The sequence below is a fragment of the Helicoverpa zea genome, chromosome 9, assembly GCF_022581195.2.
Source record: "Helicoverpa zea isolate HzStark_Cry1AcR chromosome 9, ilHelZeax1.1, whole genome shotgun sequence".
NCBI lineage: Eukaryota > Metazoa > Arthropoda > Insecta > Lepidoptera > Noctuidae > Helicoverpa > Helicoverpa zea.
Genome location: NC_061460.1, coordinates 5857145 through 5864778, shown reverse-complemented (window position 1 = coordinate 5864778; position 7634 = coordinate 5857145). Strand labels below are relative to the sequence as shown.

Genomic DNA, 7634 nt, shown 5'->3' with positions numbered 1-7634 from the left:
AGCGATCGTAGTGTTATAAAAATTGGCAGCTGTACCTACTTAGATACGAGTGTGTAGTTCCGATGACAATAGATATAATAATATAAGCCGGCAAATGAGAACTGGAACTTTACAATGGAACGTGGTATCGTAGCTTTGTTTGCTTGTGTACTTTTATAACTCTTTGCTATTTGTTTTTTGTAGGAGCTTGGTGATACATACAATACATGGATAAAATATTTTGTGGAAAACACGTCGTACCTAAGTCCTTGGATCAGCTGTCCATTTTGCGCATATAGAGAATCACCAGACGCTTACTACTAGACACGCCATAGCTATATGTAAGTACCAGTTTCCTTAATACTTAGTTACCGACGATCTCTTTTATTTTAATAAATAGTTACCCCGTACTTACCTAATTTGGTTAAGGGTTAAGGTATTGCGAAAATTCAAAGTAGACCTACCTATCTATCAGTATTATAACATAGAATGGGTTCTTAGAAGAACTAAGTAAAAAGCTTTAAAACAGACATCTCATTGTGTAGTCTGAGCGGGAACGGAGCCGCAGGAAACAGCTAGTTCCTCACTTTATCGAATCTTTAGATTATCTCCTTTGGGATATTGTAGTCTGTATCGCCTTTGAGCGTTATATTTGAAGATGTTTTTTGCGAAAAAGCTATTGAAATAAGGAAATTCTCTGTTAGATTTACGATAACAATGTATTTCGAATAGATGGATATAAATCATTCACACGTGTACACCTGCGACTTATATGTAAAAGTGACTTAGCTACGTGTGACGTTTCAGTAATTGTGGTTCATACTAGTACTTTTCTAAATAGGATAGTTGTTTCTTAGTATATTTAGTACTTTTCTAAGCAGCGGGTTCATTCATAGCTGTTGTTTAAACTTATTTGAACTACTGCTATGAGAGACATTCCCTAAACTGAATATCTTTTCGATTGCAGACCCTTGTTATCTGCTATGCTATGGCTACAAAGTTTAGATACTCTATAGGGCCCTTTGTGTCCCACTACTTCAAAACTTCTTTAATTACACTTTCCCTTTCACGATTCCCATGTCACAGACTAACAATGGTTTTCGCTGTCAAGATCTTTTTAGTACCTTCCCTTATTGTCCCGGAATTTTGGTGTTGATAGTGTCTGTGTTATATCTGATTAGGATTAGATTCCCATGTCTTCCGTATAGAATAAACTTATAGATCCACATGTGCGAATATTACCTATCTTTAACTGCTGATTAGAAGCTGTTGGGTAAGGTGCAAAAATATAAATAAAAAGCAATATTCTAGATCTAGGTAACATCATTCTTTATTGCGTAGTAGTTTTGCATCTTTTCTTTGAACGTAGCCGGATGGTAACAGCATTCTGCAACAAAAACAAAAAAAGTAAAGTTTCACATAAATTCTGTTAAATGAAAAAGGCACGTGGCACTCCTATGGTCGAAATCGTTTTGTTAAAATGTATGTGGTCATACATACACATGTATGTAGGTCGAATCTGAAACGATATAAATCAGAGAGCAGGCGTTATGCACATAACTCTCTACTTCGGACTCGGACCACTCGACATTAGCAAGGTCTTGTCCCCTGCCAAAGAGTTATGTTACTCCTTTATGACTGGAAAGGTCGGAGTAATAACAGAAAAACTATTATCTAAATAATGTCAAAAACATACATTTTTTGTGTATAAAATATTTGTGGTGACGTCTTTGGAATCTTACAACCAATGATTTTTCTCATATATACGTCCTATGTACCCAAACACGAAACTAAAAATGATTTCAGAAAACTATAGGTAGTCCTGATTTGTCATATTATGAATAAATGCCTGACCAATATCAATGACCTAAATCAATTTATTTATAGTTCAGTCCTTTTTAACAATATCTTTGATAATCTTAATAACAAATTAATTGAAAGCAACATAATCAAAATAATAATAATCCATCTGCCGTAGAGATAAAAAACAATAATTATAAGGCGGATGCCTATCAGGAATCAAATAAATAATGACCAGCAAAAACTTGTTTGCTTTTTAAAATCAGACAAATTTTAATGTCAGAGAAATAATAACATTCCGATATTTTTCGATTAACATTCAAATCGAAACAAAAAACGCGCGGAACAAGGAACCATCTTATGATTCAAAGATTATAATAAAATGAAGAATATTTGAATAGATTAACGATATCTTAAGATATTGTTTGTGCATTAGTGATCGAGTGATGTATTAAGAGGACGAATTGGAATTTTTGGCACCAAGGATCTCAATTTTTCTCAGTAAATACAAAACGGATCAAAATAAAACTTGGTTACCTGAAAGTTCATGATATAAACCTTATTTTGTTAGACGTCAAAACATGATTAGGTAACTTTTATAACAGAGAAAAATATATCAAACATACCTCTTTTTAAAAAGAGATTCACATATTATGGGCAAACGGGACCGATTTAAGCCTCTTAACTTTTTTAGTAGTTGAGTATATATATACTCTTTAAAATTGTAGAAGGAATTTTTATCAAATTATCATTTCAAAATAATAAAATTACAAAACCATTTTGTCGCTTACGACTTTTAGTTATAAGCTAGCGCGCGTATTGTTATCCTCGCCCCGCTCAGACGCTCCGACCCCTTTTGGCGCCTTAGATGCGCGTGCCGGTTATGGAATTATTGTTGACCAATTCGTCGCCTTAAAGAACTCGCTTGATCTTGAACTATGTTTTTGTTGGCTGGAAGTTATTTAGTTTTTTTCCGTTTTAGTTATTAGGCACTCATTTAGGTATCTGTTATTATTGACTGTTTTTGCAGAGGTAAATATGTCATTCTTATATCGCTTAACATTAAATTTATATATTATTAAATAAATTTATTTGTATTTCTGTCCGTTATTACGAAACGGGACTTAACAATGAAATCCTATCCAGTTTACATACTCAGATACACATACAATTTATCTCTTTGTTATATCCCTAGTCGCAGTCCCAAAATTGTGCGGCGAGGTTATCAGTGGGACCTAATTTAATTCATTAGCCCTTCCCCGCCTTGTGTCAACCCTTCCACGACATGGTGAAAATGTCCCTATGCAAAATTCTTTGACCGGGATTATTAATGTGACCAAATTTAACAGCCCTTTATTTCCATACGCTTCTTCGTTTTAATGAATATTTAGAGGATTAAAAAACTAATGAAGCCCGCATTCAAATCTTTTTATGTTCGGTCCCAGAGACCGTTTTACCAATTCTTCTCTCCAATTAAGAATGGAGTTTTGAAGCCTGTTTTTGATTACACGGATATAAATTTGTATTTGAGCTAACACCAAGATTTATGCGTTAATGCGATGTATGAGTGACGTTATGGATATTAGAAATTACCGAAACTGGCTCTACGTTATAAAAACAATACAAAAAGTGATGGTATACCTAATATCTGTAACTATGTGGGTATGTACTATTACCTGCACAATATGGTTCTATTGATTCCTGATAATTATACACATAAGATGCAGCTTACACTACATACATTTTGTTGCATGTATGGAATCATTCGCATGTTTTGAAGTCATTGATGAACCTTAATGCCTATTGGATTAAGGAAGTTGCTGAAACAGGAATATTATTAGGCTGCTTTGGGTACTAAAATCTCGTTATGGCGGCATTCAGTTTCTAACGACTAGATTTAATTTGTTTCTATTGTTTGTCTTTTTTGTGATTTTCACGCCTGTACCAAATAAATTGATTTGACACACGGTGACACAGCTGATACGCTACCTAACAATTTTATTAAGATTCAAATGGTACCTAGGTCGACTGCTAAGGTATAATTCAATTTTGTAACAATACCTTTTGCCCGTTTGTAGCCTGTGTGGAATCTTATGAAGTTAGCATGGATCACGTTTTGTGAATCCTACAGTGAAACTAATAAAGTCGGTGAAGGTTCACTGGTCTTTCCGCAACAAAGCACATTCGTACAATACGTCAGAAACAGGAGACTTAACTACGTTTGGTTGTCCGCATTGCAGTTTAGGCGGCTTTCTGTGTTGTGCGTAACAGCACTACAACTGGCACAGTTTAACTTTAATCTTGGAAAATCTTGTCTTTTGGTCAGTTGATTTGGTTAAAGTCGTTTTTGAGGTAATGTTTTCTGTTTTCTTTCTTTCCTGTGTAAGGTAATTTTAGGACGTTAAATAATAATTTTCAAACCTTCAACCAGCTATATAAACCCTAACTAAAACTAAAACAGTTTTTGGGAATTTATATTATGATAGATTACTCTTAGATTACTATTATGATTGAGATAACTGAGATTGGTTTCTAAGCAACATTAATTATCACACGGTTGAAAATTGCTAAAGAACTAATCACCTTGACACTCTAATACTGTAGGATGTAACAAATATTTATTAAGCGAAATCTTTTGAGATTGCTAATTCTTCGATAATACCCAAGTAGCACAAAACTGTTGCTTAAGAGCTTTAGAGCCAATCCGATTATTACCAAAGGTGCCAAGATCAAGCGCCAGAGCGTGCTCTACAGACCTTATGCAGCAGCTTTGCAGCCAAAGGGGCACAACTTTTTTCAGTCTATAGTTCCATTAGAACTTCATAGTAGAGGCATAAAAGCGATACAGGAGCGGCAACTAATAATTAACACCATACTAAAGCTCTTATGGCGATGATTGAATGAATGACAAATTTAGCTGAATGAAGAAAACTTCACTGATCGTTCACCTTGTCTCTCATTTATAAAATATATTTGTTGTTCCTGAGTCAGACATTACTGAATACAAATAAATATTAAGTGAAGGTAAGTGTTTTTGAGCTATATTTTGTATTATATGGTAAGTAGCTACAAACGCAGATCAGTTTATCGTGAATATAGTTGATATTGTTGATGTATTTTTAACGCGCCTCAATAATTAAATCAGAATATCGTAAAATATATAAATTATTATTACATAAATATTTTTGTATCACATACCTACACGATATTGAAATTACATACTGGACTACATTCGTTTTTAGTAAGTTGCTTGTTCGATATTTAGATATATTTTACTACAAATGCGATAAAAACCTATAAATTTCTCGACTACTAATAAATAATTATCTTGTAAACATGGCGTCCATTGAAAGCAGCTTTAAGTTGCAACTTCCACCTTAAAAACTCCTCTCTGCGCGTCATAGCGCTAAGCTTCACTCTTCTGAAGGTCCAAGTAATATCTGTACCTCTATTGCAGTTCAAGTCTGCACTGTGATACTGCAGATATCAAACCACACTATTAATGGCTACTTGTTTAGAGATCCGTAGAAGTCGTTGGAAACTTTATAATACGATGATATATTATTGTTAATTGTTTAACACTCAAGTACCATATGTTACCTTGTTTTCAGAGTACCGTTCAAAATAATTCAAACTTTTAATGCACAACAAAATAAACAAGAACTTTGCATCTGTCCATCTAAATGGAAAAAATCGGAGTGTTTCACTATACTTGAGAGTAAATAAATGGAGCTACTGATTTTTTTTATATTCTTGAATAAATACATATTTTTTGTTATAAGTTTTTTATTACTTCAAAACAAACATTATTTTTCCTCTGTAACTGATTCGTTATCAGTAATTGAGAAAACAAAATCTACGGGACCCTTGCTTGTGTTTATGAATAAAATAACAGAATGTATCCAAATGAGCAGGCAATGTCTATTAACCTCCTGCTTCTATTGTGGAACCTTAATGTGGCTATAAGTAGAACAGAGGATCAAATTCCTACTTAAGTCTGCACAAAAGAACAAATCACTTCTGCAATGGAACCTTTAGTGGCAGAAAAGTGATAAATATATCTTTTATACAGTTCCGTTAAAAAGTCTACAATTAGAGTCTTTATGCAGTTCTAACGCGTACATCAGCGGCAATAGAAACTCTTTAGCAGCTTTAACCTTTAACATAATTGTTTGAACTCTCTTTTAAAGATGTAGGCTGCAAATGGGTTGTAGAATGATCTCTTGTAAAACCTAGAGTGCCATTTGGTTCAGTTTCTGCTGCCTTAAGTGATATTTACAGCTATGAGCAGCTACGGAAGCAATAGTAGAATTTAGAGTTACTTTCGGAACCCCTAAAGCACTACTGTACAGCTAACAGTTGCAAAATAGGCTGCTGTTTCCACTAGTGTGCTAGTTGGGTAATCACATCGAATAAAATAATCACAAAATTGATATAGTATCTCAAAAATCTCACCTCGTAAGTCAAGCAGGCACTCCAAGTATAAGCAGCCTTTCTTCAACCGAAAGGTCTGAGAACAAGTTGATGTCAGACGTCGAACTGTATTCCTTATCACTGTTTATCCTGTTGATTTCCTTCAAATTCTCCACGAAGTTCTTGTAATGTGTATTATAATCTTCATCATTTTTGTACGACTTGTTAAAGTCTTTTATAAACTTTTTGAACCAGTACGCAGCATCTGCTAAATTGTATATAGGTTTCGGTGAATCATCAATTCTGTCTTCAATTTCATCGTAACTGAATAAATCTGCATCGTCTCCAAAGTATTCACATTTTGCTAACTGTATTAAAGCTATGGATAAAGCGACTACTACGTAATACTTCATTTTGTTATGAACACGATAAAAACACACGGTGGTCGGAACTCGTCTGCGCATTTTTGTTTGACATTATATTTATATTATGCGTGACCTCGAGAACCTGTCCGATTGATACGAGAATATAGTTTTTGCATTAACATTGAAACTGAGTTGTATACACTTGGTGTTAATGCACTTCGTATGATTGGTACCTACATAGGTACTTCATTTATGTTTAATGATAAATGAATACCTACATTTATCAAGGACGATTTTGCTTATAAAAATAAAGCTTGCTTCTAAATATAAGTTAATTAACTATATGCACATAGCTACATAAGCATTCTTCTTAAAATTATTTGGAATTCTATTTTGTTTTTAAAAATAACTAAAGAAAACTGACTGATTACAAGAAAATGCGTCTAGAAGTAAGTTGATCAATTTAAATAAAACCATCTGTTATTGATAGAGCTTATATTGTTACCTATCGGTCTCATGGCATTTGTAGATGTTATTTTTGGATTTAGGAACCGGTAAAACATAATTTTTGATTCAATGCGTAGACTAAAAGCATAAAAGTATTATTATTTATCCACTCGTAAATATTTTAAAGGATTTGAATCTTTTTGACTCTGATATTTTTTTGATCTGATCTTTTTGACATTAGTTTTTAGTCCTTCTGAATTTTACTTGTCAATTTTGTTTTTAAGTAACAACAACAGCATTTCACTACAAAGCGGAAAGAGAAAATAAAAGGCTTTTAAAAGCCAAAGCCTGTACTCGATACAGTTTTCTATTAAAAAAGTAAAGAGATACAGTTCAGGTGTGACGTCAGCAAAGACAGACCAGTGTCGGGCCGAGATAAGTGTAAAACAAAGGTTTATCAGCAGCCAGCTGTAGGCACGTACTTTGCAAAGCCGGAGAATTACGTGGCTAGGGTGGCTAGCGGACTTGGCTCGGGCTTATCTGTCAACAAAACACCTACCAGGTATCTGGCGAAAGGTTGAAAATACTACGACTTAGTAGCATCACGATAAGCACGATACAATTAAAAGC

The 7634-nt window shown here is 33.9% G+C and overlaps 1 long non-coding RNA gene across 1 annotated transcript; it reads right to left on the bottom strand.

Annotated features, from left to right (window-relative positions):
- Positions 1–1284: 1284 nt before the first annotated feature.
- Positions 1285–6648, bottom strand: LOC124633237. Its single transcript, XR_006984711.1, has 2 exons — positions 6235–6648; positions 1285–1366 (listed from the first exon to the last, which is right to left on the bottom strand). It is a non-coding gene; the product is annotated as an uncharacterized LOC124633237 (long non-coding RNA).
- Between the last annotated feature and the right edge of the window lie 986 nt (positions 6649–7634).